General features: G+C 44.1%; 1 protein-coding gene across 2 annotated transcripts in view; it reads left to right on the forward strand.

Annotated features, from left to right (window-relative positions):
- The first annotated feature begins 2,083 nt into the window (after nt 1-2,083).
- LOC124259739 overlaps nt 2,084-18,222 on the forward strand; it is a 39,274-nt gene continuing 23,135 nt past the window's right edge. Inside the window, exon 1 of one of the 2 annotated variants that reach the window (XM_046693929.1) lies at nt 2,084-2,393. The gene's annotated coding sequence lies outside the window, so the exon portion shown is untranslated. Of the gene's footprint in view, nt 2,394-9,216; nt 9,300-18,222 lie in introns of those variants that run through there. The other variant, XM_046693930.1, reaches the window with a different exon arrangement.

The raw sequence follows: 18,222 nt of genomic DNA on the forward strand, positions 1-18,222 counted from the left end.
AAACTCACTTTGTCTGCTCAACTATATTTTCGCATGTTATGTTGTAAATCCTCAAACCCCGAGAAAGACCCTTGAATGTGTGGAGTCATGCGGTAAATCTTTTCTTCTCCATGTTTATGGAGGCATTATTGTCAACAGGTTTGCTGATAAAAAACATTATTTACAACCGTTTCTTTTGTGGTATTGTATAAAGGTCTGTCTCGCATAGAAGTCTAGCATTCGATCAATGTTGGAGAGAAATATTGCATGCAAATATCGCTGACAGTAGTAGTAGTCCTGACAACTACATCAACTGAGAGAGCCACTTTTGTTGCCCTGGGAAAGGGGCTAGGTGGGGCCCTGATACGGGCGTTGTCGGGTGGGTGGGGTGGTCTGTCGTTATTTATTTCATTGTGCTGTGCAGAGTATCAGGGCTGTATCGTATGCCGTGTCTGCTGTATGCGTATGTCGTATGTGTGCGGTAATCGTTTGTCGATAAAGAGGATACAGGGCATTATGCGTATGCCGTGTCTGCTGTATGCGTATGTCGTATGTGTGCGGTAATCGTTTGTCGATAAAAGGATACAGGGCATTATGCGTATGCCGTGTCTGCTGTATGGGTATGTCGTATGTGTGCGGTAATCGTTTGTCGATAAAAAGGATACAGGGCATTATGCGTATGCCGTGTCTGCTGTATGGGTATGTCGTTGTGTGCGGTAATCGTTTGTCGATAAAAAGGATACAGGGCATTATGCGTATGCCGTGTCTGCTGTATGCGTATGTCGTATGTGTGCGGTAATCGTATGTCGATAAAGAGGATACAGGGCATTATGCGTATGCCGTGTCTGTTGTATGCGTATGTCGTATGGGCATTATGCGTATGCCGTGTCTGCTGTATGCGTATGTCGTATGTGTGCGGTAATCGTATGTCGATAAAGAGGATACAGGGCATTATGCGTATGCCGTGTCTGCTGTATGCGTATGTCGTATGTGTGCGGTAATCGTAGGTCGATAAAGAGGATACAGGGCATTATGCGTATGCCGTGTCTGCTGTATGCGTATGTCGTATGTGTGCGGTAATCGTAGGTCGATAAAGAGGATACAGGGCATTATGCGTATGCCGTGTCTGTTGTATGCGTATGTCGTATGTGTGCGGTAATCGTATGTCGATAAGAGGATACAGGGCATTATGCGTATGCCGTGTCTGTTGTATGCGTATGTCGTATGTGTGCGGTAATCGTATGTCGATAAGAGGATACAGGGCTGTTTGCGTATGTCTAGTCTGTTGTATGCGTATGTCGTATGTGTGCGGTAATCGTATGTCGATAAGAGGATACAGGGCTGTCTGCGTATGCCGTGTCTGCTGTATGCGTATGTCGTATGTGTGCGGTAATCGTATGTCGATAAAGAGGATACAGGGTTGTATGCGTATGCCGTGTCTGCTGTAATCGTATGTCAAGACAGAAAGTTAATGGCTTGTGTCAAAGTGACATTTTGTCTCTCTCTACTTTGTGATACTTATCAAGCTCAGATATTGTTTGTTGTAATTTGGGTATTCATTCACTGAAAGAAAATAGAATTTGAGTTAGCAGACAAATATTAACATACGTTATATTTGTGATTACACTGTCCTAGTAAAGTACAAGGCGGCGGAATCCCGGATGGGACTGAACCCAAAAAGGTACTAGAATTTGTACTTTATTAGGAATATGTAATCCCAAATATGCCATATGTTACATTAGACCACTTTTAAATGGCATTGTGTAATCACAGATAAATATTGTAATCATAACTGACATATCTAACTTGCTCGTACTGTTCGTATGTTGACCACTTTTAGTATACAACCAACACGAGCTTAAGTGTGTACTGATCAGCAAAGACAGTTCCTATACTTTCACGTCTGAGTTAAATCCCTTCTGTTCGAACCTAGTGACGTGCTGCCCCACCCCCTAGCCTGCCTGCACACCTCCCCCATGTCTAAAACTAGCTATCAGGTTACTGTATAGTGCCACCCGACCCCCTCAAAACACTCCACAGTCGGGATACCGATATGCCACAACGCCGCTCAGACAACATAAGCCTTTGTATAGGACAGTCTTCACTCTCGACAAACACTTTAAAAGCCATATTTTCAACAACATTGTGATCGAAGCTTCTACCGGCTTCAAAGAAATTGAAATGAAAACACAAGGCGACGTGGACGTAAAATTAGTCATGTGACCCGTCTGAGCTTACGTACGGCGCTTAAATACTGAAATACTCAAGAAGTTATAATTTGTGTGTTGCTCCTAGGAACAACGGGCCATGTCAGTTGAGTATTGATCAACTGATTGTGTATGACGCTCAGGTAGAAGCAGGTACAACACAGGTAACAGAGGGAGGATTCCAGAAGAGCCGGAAGACATGCAACCGTGAGTAGAATTCTGATAGGATTTATTGTATTTATGTAGATTTAAAACCGTTAGATTGCCTATATTTGTATTGGTTTATGTATATAAGTATTTGTTTAGAAGGAAACTGATTGCCTGTTGGTTCATGATATTGATTTATGAGATCAAGGAAGTTTTATGAATCTTGCCCTTTGATTTGGCAGCTATTGACAAAAACACATAACTGACATGGGTTTGTGGTTACCGTTTCAATTGCGTGGAACAATTATTAGTCAGCTAGATCTAATCTGCTAATCAGCATACGGTCGCCGTTGATCTCTGGGCATAGTTTGGGTCATATACATGTTTAGAGTTACTGAAATGTAGTGTTGAATCTTACAAGGCCTCGTGTGTTGTATCAGACTGTCAAAGAGGAAATGGCAAGGAATATATTATAAAGGAAAAGCGATCGTTATTGAGACGACTCAAATATTGAGTAGATAATGAACATAATCAAATTAAAACTGATACATCCATTAATGACTTTAGGTATAAGATATGTGTCTCGCGAAAGCGGCACACATGAGATCCAGGAGGTTAGCTCAACTATAGATCCTTCAGAAACTGACACATACAAAATTCTCATTGGTTTCGTTATTGGTGGTTATTTAGCTGCAGCCAAGACCTGAGATGAACATCAAGACAGGGGCGTCAGACCAGTATAAGACATATACACCAGAGTCGCCCTAAATATGGGCATCCCCTAGCTGACGCCATGCCCTGTTGATCGGAAGCCACGTCCTCGAGATTCGCTCCTTTAAAGGACTCAAGAGCCACTCATAGTATTATTTTAGTTAAACTGTGTGACCTTTTGTTATGTGTGAAATATCTCATGTCTCAGAAAATGACGACCAATAGAGAAGTGTGTATTGCCCTATTGTATGTATACTTCTATAAACGCATCAGATGTATAGATCCTCCGTCTTGAGAACGGAAGACCCCGGATGCCCTATTGTATTTATACTTCTATAAACGCATCAGATGTATAGATCCTCCGTCTTGAGAACGGAAGACCCCGGATGCCCTATTGTATTTATACTTCTATAAACGCATCAGTGTGTAGATGCTCCGTCTTGAGAACAGAAGACCCCGGATGCCCTATTGTATTTATACTTCTATAAACGCATCAGATGTGTAGATGCTCCGTCTTGAGAACGGAAGACCCCGGACGCCCTATTGTATTTATACTTCTATATACGCATCAGATGTGTAGATGCTCCGTCTTGAGAACGGAAGACCCCGGGTGCCCTATTGTATTTATAATTCTATAAACGCATCAGATGTGTAGATGCTCCGTCTTGAGAACGGAAGACCCCGGACGCCCTATTGTATTTATACTTCTATATACGCATCAGATGTGTAGATGCTCCGTCTTGAGAACGGAAGACCCCGGATGCCCTATTGTATTTATACTTCTATAAACGCATCAGATGTGTAGATGCTCCGTCTTGAGAACGGAAGACCCCGGATGCCCTATTGTATTTATACTTCTATATACGCATCAGATGTGTAGATGCTCCGTCTTGAGAACGGAAGACCCCGGATGCCCTATTGTATTTATACTTCTATATACGCATCAGATGTGTAGATGCTCCGTCTTGAGAACGGAAGACCCCGGATGCCCTATTGTATTTATACTTCTATATACGCATCAGATGTGTAGATCCTCCGTCTTGAGAACGGAAGACCCCGGGTGCCCTATTGTATGTATACTTCTATATACGCATCAGATGTGTAGATCCTCCGTCTTGAGAACAGAAGACCCCGGATGCCCTATTGTATGTATACTTCTATATACGCATCAGATGTGTAGATGCTCCGTCTTGAGAACGGAAGACCCCGGGTGCCCTATTGTATTTATACTTCTATAAACGCATCAGATGTGTAGATGCTCCGTCTTGAGAACAGAAGACCCCGGATGCCCTATTGTATTTATACTTCTATAAACGCATCAGATGTGTAGATCCTCCGTCTTGAGAACGGAAGACCCCGGATGCCCTATTGTATTTATACTTCTATAAACGCATCAGATGTGTAGATCCTCCGTCTTGAGAACGGAAGACCCCGGATGCCCTATTGTATTTATACTTCTATATACGCATCAGATGTGTAGATGCTCCGTCTTGAGAACGGAAGACCCCGGGTGCCCTATTGTATTTATAATTCTATAAACGCATCAGATGTGTAGATGCTCCGTCTTGAGAACGGAAGACCCCGGACGCCCTATTGTATTTATACTTCTATATACGCATCAGATGTGTAGATGCTCCGTCTTGAGAACGGAAGACCCCGGGTGCCCTATTGTATTTATACTTCTATATACGCATCAGATGTGTAGATGCTCCGTCTTGAGAACGGAAGACCCCGGATGCCCTATTGTATTTATACTTCTATATACGCATCAGATGTGTAGATGCTCCGTCTTGAGAACGGAAGGAAGACCCCGGATGCCCTATTGTATTTATACTTCTATATACGCATCAGATGTGTAGATCCTCCGTCTTGAGAACGGAAGACCCCGGATGCCCTATTGTATTTATACTTCTATAAACGCATCAGATGTGTAGATCCTCCGTCTTGAGAACGGAAGACCCCGGATGCCCTATTGTATGTATACTTCTATATACGCATCAGATGTGTAGATCCTCCGTCTTGAGAACAGAAGACCCCGGATGCCCTATTGTATGTATACTTCTATATACGCATCAGATGTGTAGATCCTCCGTCTTGAGAACGGAAGACCCCGGGTGCCCTATTGTATTTATACTTCTATAAACGCATCAGATGTGTAGATGCTCCGTCTTGAGAACGGAAGGCCCCGGATGCCCTATTGTATTTATACTTCTATATACGCATCAGATGTGTAGATGCTCCGTCTTGAGAACGGAAGACCCCGGGTGCCCTATTGTATTTATACTTCTATAAACGCATCAGATGTGTAGATGCTCCGTCTTGAGAACAGGAAGACCCGGGTGCCCTATTGTATTTATACTTCTATAAACGCATCAGATGTGTAGATGCTCCGTCTTGAGAACGGAAGACCCCGGACGCCCTATTGTATTTATACAGATGTGTAGATGCTCCGTCTTGAGAACGGAAGACCCCGGGTGCCCTATTGTATTTATACTTCTATAAACGCATCAGATGTGTAGATCCTCCGTCTTGAGAACGGAAGACCCCGGGTGCCCTATTGTATTTATACTTCTATATACGCATCAGATGTGTAGATCCTCCGTCTTGAGAACAGAAGACCCCGGGTGCCCTATTGTATTTATACTTCTATAAACGCATCAGATGTATAGATGCTCCGTCTTGAGAACGGAAGACCCCGGTGCCCTATTGTATTTATACTTCTATAAACGCATCAGATGTGTAGATGCTCCGTCTTGAGAACGGAAGACCCCGGGTCCCCTATGTATTTATACTTCTATAAACGCATCAGATGTAAAGATCCTCCGTCTTGAGAACGGAAGACCCCGGGTGCCCTATTGTATTTATACTTCTATAAACGCATCAGATGTGTAGATCCTCCGTCTAAAGAACGGAAGACCCCGGATACCCACCGTGTATGCGTCATACCAAAAGACGTTAAAATATGGTAATTGTTGTTCCCCTGCCTGGCGCCCGCCTTCAGTGGGATTCAACCTTGCCTGGGCGGCAGGGTAGTGGTATGTGGTAGTGGTATGCGCACGCACACCAAACACACACACGCATGCACGTACGCTAAACAAACCATACAGTAACCAAACACACACACACACACACACCAAATACACACCGAACACATACGCACGTACGCACGCACAGCAGTAGACGTAGGGAAATATCCACGCCTCGATTAGTTATGTTGTTAGTTTTCCCAAATCTTGAGATAATGAGGTAATTACTGATTGATTATTGGATGTGTGCTGGTGCCTGGAACAGAATGGCTGGCGTCAGTCTGGTACTTCCGGCAGGTAATGGCTTGCTGTGTCGCATATCCTTCATGGTCGTCTCTCACACGGAAACCATTACTTGTGTCGTGCTTACCTGTCAGTGAAAATTCTTATTTTTTCTTATTTGTTTTCCGATTCTTTAAATATTCATCTCCATATGTCTATACTGGCCACGTCCTGCAGTGACGACCGTGCGTATCGACCGATGAAGCAAAACAGGCGGTTACCTTACTGATCTGGCCCCGGGATCATGACAAAATGTGCGCCTGAAAACAAAATTGGCACCAAAAAGGGTTTAAGACTGGTAGGTAGCAGTCTCAGGATTTAAGACAAAAACATTTTTGGACTTAAGATCAAAATGACAGATTTAAGCGATTTTTAGACTTAAGTCACTTTCATGACCCCGGGGCCTGGACACGTTCATCTCGTTTAGGCTTCCTACATTATATGCAGGAATACCAATTCGCCAAAAAGTCATATTTTTGTTTCTTTGTGAGTTTATCTACCGGATCTAGCCTTGTTTGATCGTGTATTGCATCGGAACAATCGTTTAATGATGTACAAGAAGATCATTACTTTGTGCATATTTTTATAATCTTGTCCATCCGGGTATGTATACTGAACTACAAAAGAAACGTCGCTTTTTCCAAACCAAATGCAAGATTTTGTTTTTGCAAATGGAGTTTTTATTATGATTGTATCATTTTGTTAACATGTTTTTTCAATCCAAATTGACAGTTATTACCAACATCAGTGTGTTTTCTGATGAAAAAACATATCAACCAAACGCACCTAAAAAGGAAGACGTGGTAAAAGGTTTCGTATGACATTCGTGAAAATGAAAATGCACGTGCGTATCTTGACAACCCTACCAGTGAAAGCAAGTCTCAAACTCGCCTGAAATCATTTTTGTTTTGAATCAATTGCCATGGCACGACTTACGAGAGATCAGAGGAATCAAGTCTTGGGAAGATTACAAGTTGGCCAGACTGCACGGATAGAAGCCATCATTTTAATGTTCATGTTAGGACAATCTACCGACTACAGGAGTGGTATCAGGTCACTAACAGCATCCAAGACCGTCCACGCAGTGGGCGACCTTCAGTAACATCACAACGTCAAGACCGACAGATTGTGCGCCACCATCAGTAGGATCGCTTCCCCAGAGCGACGGAAACAGCACGCCAGGCCACTGGGACTCACAACAGACCTATCAGTGCCGATACAGTGCGTCGATGTTTGCGCGGAAGAAACCTCTGCTGTCACAGACCATATCGTAGTCCTGTCATCACCGCTCATCACCGCCAAAACCGACTGCAATGGGCAACTCAGCATCGACATTGGCGTTATCAACAATGGATAACTGTGCTTTTTTCTCATGAAAGCCGATATTGTGTTTCGACAGTCGATGGCGGAGTGATAGTATGGTGAAGGCGTGGGGAACTGTTTTCCAATTAGTGTATTGTTAAAATAGACTTTTGGGGTGGTCCAAGCATGATGGTGTGAGGTGCAATCGGTCTGAACCAGATAGTGGAAACTGTGGTGTTCCAGAATCTCGGTCCATGATGAGGAAATCACATGACAGCTGCTCGCTATATTGACCAAGGCATAAGACCCCACGTTGTGCCACACTTTGAACGTTACAGAAATCACATCTTCCAGCAAGACAACGCTCGTGCCCACACTGCCAGAGTAACATTGCACGTCCTAAGACGACATGGCATCCAAACCCTACAATAGCCTGTACTCAGTCCGGATTTGAGTCCAATAGAACACCTTTGGGACGAGATTCAAAGAAGACTGAATGACCTCCACCCAAGGCCGACAACTGCTGCTTGACTAAATCAGGCATTTCACAGAGTATGGACCCAAGTGCCTATGGCCTTCACCCACCGGCTAATTCATTCCATGTACAGACGATGCAACACTTTCATCGATGCCCATAGAGGCCACACACAATACTGACTTTGGGGTATCTTAATATCTTTTTCGGTGATTTTGTTTGTGTGAACTCTAATTGTGATTCCCGACAATGTGTTAACCATAACTGTCAAGTTTGAACTCAGTCCTCCGTTTTGATTGTTAATTAAAGTGAATTAAAGTGTGTGCTTTAAGAAACCGCTATCGTTGCGACTTTTCTTTTGTGGTTCAGTATATTAGAAAAAAGAAACTTTGACCTCAAAATAGTACCTTTACACAGAGTCAATAAATATATGTATACATTTTGTGTAATATTCCATTTCCCCAAAAAATACATGATGATAATTTTCACTCCCACGTGGTCACGTTACTTAGCCCTAATATAGCATGCGTCACATGCACCTCTTCAGAGAACAGCTGCACTGCACATGTCAGTGTGACCCGTGCACCGGTGTACATCCTGTCGTGTGTATTGTTTATGTTTACTGTGTACCATGACGACACCGACACTCACTACAGTCATGCTCACACAACAAACAACGTTGTCCTGAATATACCCGCGACAAATACTCAGGAAACGATTTTCTTGTTAAAGAGCAGTAAATGTGTTATAATATACTCCATAACCGATACGATGAAACAAATGAAAATATATTTACTTTTATACAGTCCTTATCGAATTTATATCGTGACAGGGGGTGGTGGGGGGTTGGGGGTGGTACATCTATTGTTCGAGATTTCACGCACTTAACTGAGTTGAACGTACTTATTATGGTCAGAACAGGGAGCATACAGAGCTAGTTAGTGTGAAATGTACACTGATCTCCTTGTTGACTTTGTATATTTCACGTTGTCAGCAGTGGTGAGTGATGACAGGTCTGTGATGTACAATCCCGGTTGTAGATTACACCTCGTCATGCGTGGTACGCAGACTATACCGGCACAGTCAGCGTGTATTTGTCATAGTGTATGGATGTACTGTTGACTGAACACTGTGTGTCTTTGCTACTGAACTTAGCAGGGGTTACCTAAGGTGAGAGATACGATAGATATATAACTTAATCAAAACGTATAAAGGTGTATATGTTCACTAAACACAGTCATTTCAGTTCAAACCTGCCCCTTACAGAATTATTTGTGGTGAATTGTTCGCGGCGGTTATGAACAGTGCGGAGATAATTAATGTATTGCCACATCTGCCCAGGAAAGAAAGACAACACCTCCCTGCACGCGATCCTTGAGCGGGAGGCAGTGTGCAATAGGTGGGGGCTGTAGTGGGATACATAAGAGGGGACTTTGTGGTCTGAACATTCTGATAAACATTTTAAAGTTTAAACCTCTCCCTCTTCCAGAAAGTGACTGTGAAATATGTTACCGTCGAGTAAATGAGGACAAAAGATAATAGCAAGGTAACGACGCTTAACAAACTTGTTTTAGTTATATCGGCTTGTGGCGAGTTGGAGACGGCTGACACAGTATTCAAACCTGTACACGTATGGGTATTGTGCTGTCTGATCAAGAATCACAATCTTGTCGAATCTGAGATACGGACTCAGAGTACCGGATCCCGGTAGACAAGGGGCATAACTTAACACAGTTAATAGCAATGTCTACGACCACTGGGTCACCCATGTCCTCTGAGGCTGTATGGAGTCTTGAGGAATATCTTGGTCTCCCTATTCCAATGTATGGTAGAGAGCGCAGGGAAACACCAGAACTGGCAACGAGACCAAAACCTTGAAAGCTCGACAACAGTGCCACTCCTGAAACCGAGTCTCGCGCGTGTATCTCCCACATTCGCACACCCGCGAAGGGAATACTATCAAATATTCAAGCAGCGTGTGTTTTTCCACACACATGGAGAGTGTTCATTCAGGAGAAGAATGACTACCGTGAAGTCTTGGAAGGAATAAAGACCATTCATAATCCCCATTCCTGATAATTCAGACACCAGGAGTCGCAAGGAATGAACAATAACGGCGCGGCCACAAATCAAACAATGCACTTTCTGCAGGGTTATTGCAAGTTTTAATGACGTAAAAGCCCTCAAACTTTGATGAATCCGTTTTTCGTCAGCAGTAATTAGCGTCAAGATTTTTCTCTATCGAGCAATGGTCCAATAAGGCTGTATTAAATTCTGTTTGTGTCACTCGTAAAACAACATGACTGCCACATATATGATGGACGATACAGAACAGTGTGGCTATTGATGCAATGTTTTTCATGTTAAATGTTGATTGTATTTCGTGCTTCCCATCTGTTCATAATACTTCTGTGGTGTGTCTTGTGATGTCGGGGACGTTGACGCGTGGGGATACGGCCCCAGGTTGGGTTGTGTCGTGACAATATAGCTCATGAAACTATTAAAGACACATATAATACGCCTTTATTACTATTTGTGCTATTACATGGGTTGTAGGACAGTTAATAGTCACAAAGACTAAAGAAAACCAACGTCGAATAATTGAAGATGGCTCGATATTTTAACAAATTGTTTCCTTTGTGCTGTTGGTAAGAGAAATGTGACCATCAGATTGGTTATATTCAGGGGAAGTATTGGCTCAATCGATATCTGCAACGGATCTGTTAATCGGCAATCGATTCCAAATCAGTGAGAGGGGGGTAAAATTCTACCTGTTTAATCAAGCTCGGCTGTATGGAGACTTCACGTGTAGAAATAAGGGTGTGGACCGATCCAGCGGGCCACTCAGGAATATCGAGACAGACAGTCCTACGTAGTAGTACAGTTGACGTAATGTTGGAGATAGCGGGATTCGTCTTTACGCTAATTCAATCCAATCTCAATCCTGTCATTTCACTTGATATCATTCCCCCAGTTCCCCCTTTGACAAGTATTTCATTCCTTTTATGTATATGTGAGTAAACGTAATACTTTTGTGTTATCTAAAGCCATTAAACCTACTTCACTTGTACAGCGGATTAGGGTTGGCCAGGTATGTAGGCGTGTATCCAACAGACAACAGCTGTAAAGCCTTACACAATGTATTTACTATGTCACAGACCTTAGTTACAGCAGCGTCGTTGTGAGGCTAAAGCATTAAGTTTTGTTCAGCATTTTTTAACACACGGATATTCACAGGTGTATGTTTACCTTGTCTGAAGAGACACTGGAAGGAGAATTTAGGTGGATGCATGATGACTGTCGTTTAAAGATGTATTGCCTTGGTCAGATCTGATCAGACCCCACATATCCAGGGCCCTGTTCTTCAAAGCGATCGCAGTCGTACGTCTATGTTACAGTAAAGGAGGTACGAATGCTACGAGAAAAGTTACGAGACTTTAGGCTTACGAGAGCTTTGTGAAACGGGGTCCAGTACTGTAATTGTAGAATGTTACAAACTGAGGCGAGTCAGTCAGTATCCATAATATCAAATTACCATACACTGATATATGTGATAATGTTGACAATAGTAGATGTAGCTGTATCGTGTTGAATGCAGAGGGAAACGTCCCGAGGTATAAAACATTCTAACGCAGGAACTATTTCGTTCTATGTGGCTGTGAATGAGATGTAATATGGTAACAGTAGCATCGTCAACTCCCCGCCTTTGTCCATCAGCAAACTGTGGGGATTCCGGTAACTGCTCTATCTCTCTCAGAGGATGTTTTTGCCAATGACTTCCGGGCATGCCATAACTACAGATGCGGATGCTACAGGGCGGTAATCAGTTTTGATTTCCTTTATGGGATTTGGAATAATACTTGAGGTTTTCCTAATTTTGGAATAAGATGAGAGGTTAAAGTTACACAGTTCATTTTCACACGTTTTCACGTTTCAACCTCAGACGACCACTCACTCACCTAGGACCTCCAGTTTTATAACCATATCAAAGTATAATTCAAATGTCTGTGTAGGCAGTTTGAAGTATTCTCCCGAACAACGTTCATTCAAATGAATGCAATGGACAATATTTTCGGGGTGGTGGGGTAGCCTAATGGTTAAAGCGTTCGCTCGTCACGCCGAAGACCCGGGTTCGAATCCCCACATGGGTACAATGTGTGAAGCCCATTTAAGGTGTCCCCCGCCGTGATGTTGCTGGAATATTGCTAAAAGCGGCGTAAAACCAAAACTCAGTTAGTCAGACAATATTTTCATCAAGATATTCTTGAAACTCTCTTTGTTACAATTCGTTTCCTCGCCTCAGCTCACATATATTTACATCATTAAGTTATTGACCTGAAATGGCTTTAATCATTTAACTTCATCCTCGTGGCTTCAACGGGTTTTTGTCACCCTAATATACATTGCAGCAAACATGCGACTCCCGGGGATGTTTACTGCGTCTACATTACAGCCATTGTGTCTAAATTATGGTAATTGTTGAGCAAGACGATACGCCCGCTATGGATCCGTGATACATCATCTATCTAAAAATTGTGATTGTGATAACTTAACTTAGCATGAGGCCAAGGTGTCTCCGGCTTGCTTTGTCAGTAACCCGGGCGAGCCCCCTTGTGAGGTCGGTAGAATAACCCAGCCATGGATTGACTAATCACCTCCTAGTTTTATAAAGTTTTGTGAGATTTCAAATGGCTTACAGTGTCTCTGTCACAGCTTGTATAGATGAAGTTTAGCAATTGCCTCGATATAACGCCATTAGTGGGCTTTGTAGGTAGTGGTTGCCCAGTCGTCTAACTTGCCGTTTTCCGCTGTGAAATATTTACTCTCTTAGCCCCGTCAGGATCCGCTGGTCGTGGATAGCGTCTTTGAGTGGCATTTTAGAAGTTGGGAAGTACAATATTGACTGTCAAGCAGTCATGCTTCCCCAAGGTGGTCAACATCTAACACATACCCCACAGATGACGTTCCTCCTAAACTGAGTTGGTGCGCCGTAATGTGACTGAGATCCACAAAGATCAGGGTTAGATCTGGGTCTGGTTAGAATGGGTCGTTAAGGGCGACTAACAGGATCGTGTGGTCAGGCTCGCTGACTTGGTTGATGATTGTCACCATTACCCAGCATGGTGGATGAATGTTAATGTCAAACACTGAATTGTCTGGTCTAGACACGATGATTACAGACCGCCGTCATATAGTTATCACTCAGTGCGGCGTAAAACAACAAACACAGAGTAATAATAAACTGGAAAATGTTTAAACAGTCGTTGAACCCAACTCCCTCACTCATTCGATCCCACGTCAACCTTCCAGGCACACTCAGCATTAAGAACACAGCAAAGAGTAATCGCACACTTCTTTGATGTTAAAATCAATATCGATTTCCTTTCCAGATAAAACAAAGCTATTTATTAGCCCTCTCCGGCCCTTACAGGGTAGTGAAAGCGTTGTGACAATACCGTATACGATGACCGGCGTTACGGGAGGTCCACGGAACAGCTAGGCAGAATAGCACCTTGTCAGCCTACACGACTGTGATGGCGACGAGGAAATCCTTGTTGAGCCCAACAACACACAACGGGGTGCTTGGGCCTGTTGGGCGCTATTGATTATTGCTTAACGTCAGTGATATTTGATAGAGATGAACGATGTTATGGTGTGCTCAGTGACCACGTGTGTTTAGTGGCCACCGTGGGACGATGGGCAGTCACTCGTGCGTGTTGGGATAAATCACGGTGTGTTCTTCTGAATGGGTTCAGTTCAAAAGGCATAAAGTAGAGAAAGAAAAGTCGATATGAACTGCTGTGGTCGATATATTGTCCAACATACAGTTGCCTCCACTATAAATAGTGGACTGAGTGAGGTTTACTTTCACGTCTCTCTGTACTGATTTTGATCCATAAGTCACGAAGCATAACTGAAGGGTACGGTACATGTGGTACATCACTATAACAGACATAGTAGGACATCTTGGTGGCAGACATAGTAGGACATCTTGGTGGCAGACATAGTAGGACATCTTGGTGGCAGACGTAGTATGATATCTAGGTGGTAGACGTAGTATGACATCTTGGTGGCAGACATAGTAGGACATCTTGGTGGCAGACGTAGTAGGACATCTTGGTGGCAGACATAGTAGGACATCGTAGTAGGACATCTTGGTGGCAGACATAGTAGGACATCTTGGTGGCAGTAGGACATAGTAGGACATCTTGGTGGCAGACATAGTAGGACATCTTAGTAGGACATCTTGGTGGCAGACGTAGTAGGACATCTTGGTGGCAGACGTAGTATGACATCTTGGTGGCAGACAGACGTAGTGACATCTTGGTGGACATAGTAGGACATCTTGGTGGCAGACGTAGTAGGACATCTTGGTGGCAGGTAGGCAGACATAGTAGGACATCTTGGTGGCAGACATAGTAGGACATCTTGGTGGAAGACGTAGTATGACATCTTGGTGGCAGACGGCAGTAGTATGACATCTTGGTGGCAGACATAGTAGGACATCTTGGTGGCAGACGTAGTAGGACATCTTGGTGGCAGACGTAGTAGGACATCTTGGTGGCAGACGTAGTAGGACATCTTGGTGGCAGACATAGTAGGACATCTTGGTGGCAGACGTAGTAGGACATCTTGGTGGCAGACATAGTAGGACATCTTGGTGGCAGACGTAGGACATCTTGGTGGCAGACATAGTAGGACATCTTGGTGGCAGACATAGTAGGACATCTTGGTGGCAGACATAGTAGGACATCTTGGTGGCAGACATAGTAGGACATCTTGGTGGCAGACGTAGTAGGACATCTTGGTGGCAGACTTGGTAGTAGTAGGACATCTTGGTGGCAGACATAGTAGGACATCTTGGTGGCAGACGTAGTAGGACATCTTGGTGGCAGACATAGTAGGACATCTTGGTGACATAGTAGACATAGTAGGACATCTTGGTGGCAGACATAGTAGGACATCTTGGTGGCAGACGTAGTAGGACATCTTGGTGGCAGACGTAGTAGGACATCTTGGTGGCAGACATAGTAGGACATCTTGGTGGCAGACGTAGTAGGACATCTTGGTGGCAGACATAGTAGGACATCTTGGTGGCAGACATAGTAGGACATCTTGGTGGCAGACATAGTAGGACATCTTGGTGGCAGACGTAGTATGACATCTTGGTGGCAGACATAGTAGGACATCTTGGTGGCAGACATAGTAGGACATCTTGGTGGCAGACATAGTAGGACATCTTGGTGGCAGACATAGTAGGACATCTTGGTGGCAGACATAGTAGGACATCTTGGTGGCAGACGTAGTAGGACATCTTGGTGGCAGACGTAGTATGACATCTTGGTGGCAGACATAGTAGGACATCTTGGTGGCAGACGTAGTAGGACATCTTGGTGGCAGACATAGTAGGACATCTTGGTGGCAGACGTAGTAGGACATCTTGGTGGCAGACGTAGTAGGACATCTTGGTGGCAGACGTAGTAGGACATCTTGGTGGCAGACGTAGTAGGACATCATGTTGGCAGACATAGTAGGACATCTTGGTGGTAGACGTAGTAGGACATCTTGGTGGCAGACATAGTAGGACATCTTGGTGGCAGACATAGTAGGACATCTTGGTGGCAGACGTAGTAGGACATCTTGGTGGCAGACGTAGTAGGACATCTTGGTGGTAGACGTAGTAGGACATCTTGGTGGCAGACATAGTAGGACATCTTGGTGGCAGACATAGTAGGACATCTTGGTGGCAGACGGTAGGACATCTTGGTGGCAGACGTAGTAGGACATCTTGGTGGCAGACGTAGTAGGACATCTTGGTGGCAGACGTAGTAGGACATCTTGGTGGCAGACGTAGTAGGACATCTTGGTGGCAGACGTAGTAGGACATCTTGGTGGCAGACGTAGTAGGACATCTTGGTGGCAGACGTAGTAGGACATCTTGGTGGCAGACGTAGTAGGACATCTTGGTGGCAGACGTAGTAGGACATCTTGGTGGCAGACGTAGTAGGACATCTTGGTGGCAGACGTAGTAGGACATCTTGGTGGCAGACGTAGTAGGACATCTTGGTGGCAGACGTAGTAGGACATCTTGGTGGCAGACGTAGTAGGACATCTTGGTGGCAGACGTAGTAGGACATCTTGGTGGCAGACGTAGTAGGACATCTTGGTGGCAGACATAGTAGGACATCTTGGTGGCAGACATAGTAGGACATCTTGGTGGCAGACGTAGTAGGACATCTTGGTGGCAGACGTAGTAGGACATCTTGGTGGCAGACATAGTAGGACATCTTGGTGGCAGACATAGTAGGACATCTTGGTGGCAGACATAGTAGGACATCTTGGTGGCAGACGTAGTAGGACATCATGTTGGCAGACGTAGTAGGACATCTTGGTGGCAGACGTAGTAGGACATCTGGGTGGCAGACATAATAGGACATCTTGGTGGCAGACATAGTAGGACTCCTTGGTGGCAGACGTATTAGGACAACTTGGTGGCAGACATAGTAGGACATCGGTACAACTTGTGGGGAGACACATTAGGACATCTGGGGGGGGGTGGCAGACGTAGTAGGACATCTTAGTGGCAGACGTAGTAGGACATCTTGGTGGCAGACGTAGTAGGACATCTTGGTGGCAGACGTAGTAGGACATCTTGGTGGCAGACGTAGTAGGACATCTTGGTGGCAGACATAATAGGACATCTTGGTGGCAGACATAGTAGGACTCCTTGGTGGCAGACGTATTAGGACATCTTGGTGGCAGACATAGTAGGACATCGGTACAACTTGGGGGTATACACATTAGGACATCTGGGGGGCAGATACATCAGGACATCGTGGGGGGTAGATACATCAGGACATCTTGGGGGGTGCAGATACATCAGGACATCTTGGGGAGTGGGGGCAGATACATCGGGACAATCGCAAGGTAATGCTAGCCATATTCTGACATTTGTTTTCTTATATACATTAGAACTGAAATGAACGAAAATATATAGAAATAGTTTAAATAAACTGAATATGATCTTGAACCTTTATAGAAATCACTAAGCCGCCAATGCATACAAAAAGACGACCGTCATTCAGATACTGACTCACTTCAGTGTTAACAACAGTTGTCCCGGAAGTCGCAGTCTCGGCCCACGTGTTTCGAGAGAACATAGGTCGCAGGCGAGGGGAAGAACTCACGGAAAACATAACTGATAGAAGGAATCTGCATAGATCAATGGACAAAGAAACAGTGTGGTGTACCCGAGGTCGCTGCAGACTGCCCCTCGGCTGGCGGTGTATACTGATATTTGTGGACACAACCTCCCGGAGACCCTCTCCCACTAAACTCATTGTACCTAGTGTTTGTATATCAGGCGTGTTATAATGGCATTTTGTTACCCTTGAATGGAGAAAGATATTACTTAATGATTAAAAGGGATATTCCAAGTTGATCTTGGAAACACCAGAGAGTTAATGTATGGAATATCTCAGTTAAAATATTGAGCATCTCGTCTTTAAATGGATAACCTCATGCATGCATACGTTTTCAGGTTGTTCTGGGTCAGTCACCAATTTAGCTGTTCCGAGAATTAACCGTTCTTGACATTCCATACTGTATCATTGTAGAGGGGTTCAAAACAGGAGTATTTCCTTGAATCCTATCATGTCCTTCACAGTGTTGGAACCTAATTTGGATACAGCCGGGTACCGCTGATGGCTGCGTGTTGTAGGGGATACAAACATGAGATAGTGACTGTACACTGTTTGTGCCTAAATGTCCCTTTGTCCCGAATATTCTTCTGAATACAACAACTCTCATAAACCGATATTCGATAACAGGATTGTGTTGCGTAGAAGCCATTTGTTTAAATCTGTACACCCTAGAGGGCACATCATATCTTTATGACGAGGTTGTAAACTGCACAGAACAGCTACAATATTGTACCAGGGAAACTGATAACTTAACCAAACAGTCACTCCAAACTTACAAACATTTGATTCTATCTCGCGTTACACATTATCGTTGCATATTTCACCGACTTTGACACTTATTGCCTCTATATTGTGCGCTTTTGATACACGTCCTAACCCAACACAATTGG

This window comes from Haliotis rubra, unplaced genomic scaffold, assembly GCF_003918875.1.
Source record: "Haliotis rubra isolate DU_JTF1 unplaced genomic scaffold, ASM391887v1 Scf734, whole genome shotgun sequence".
In the NCBI taxonomy this organism is placed as follows: Eukaryota; Metazoa; Mollusca; class Gastropoda; order Lepetellida; family Haliotidae; genus Haliotis; species Haliotis rubra.